Raw genomic sequence first — 659 nt, 5'->3', positions numbered from 1 at the left:
TTAGGGCCACGGCCAAGACTCATAAAATAGCTGTGTTTAAGAATCATCATACTGAACTAGGAGAATCAATAACACTATCTGAACTCTGAGTTCCTATAGATGCCAATCATTCTGAACCTCAATGGATAAAGTGAGATGCCAAAACTATTCAAGAGGCAAAAAGCTACAAGTCCCGCTCATCTGATTGGAGCTATGTTTCATTGATAGTTTGGAATTTATAGTATAGTCTCTTCTTTTTATCCTATTTGATTTTCAGTTGCTTGGGGACAAGCAACAATTTAAGTTTGGTGTTGTGATGAGCGGATAATTTATACGCTTTTTGGCATTGTTTTTAGTATGTTTTTAGTAGAATCTAGTTACTTTTAGGGATGTTTTTATTAGTTTTTATGCTAAATTCACATTTCTGAACTTTACTATGAGTTTGTGTGTTTTTCTGTGATTTCAGGTATTTTCTGGCTGAAATTAAGGGACTTGAGCAAAAATTAGATTCAGAGGTTGAAGAAGGACTGCTGATGCTGTTGGATTCTGACCTTCCTGCACTCAAAGTGGATTTTCTGGAGCAACAGAACTTAAAATAGCGTGCTTCCAATTGCGTTGGAAAGTAGACATCTAGGGCTTTCCAGCAATATATAATAGTCCATACTTTGGCCACGTTTAGA

The sequence above is a fragment of the Arachis ipaensis genome, chromosome B03 (assembly GCF_000816755.2).
Source record: "Arachis ipaensis cultivar K30076 chromosome B03, Araip1.1, whole genome shotgun sequence".
NCBI classification, from domain to species: domain Eukaryota; kingdom Viridiplantae; phylum Streptophyta; class Magnoliopsida; order Fabales; family Fabaceae; genus Arachis; species Arachis ipaensis.
Note: the sequence above shows the minus strand (reverse complement) of the source record.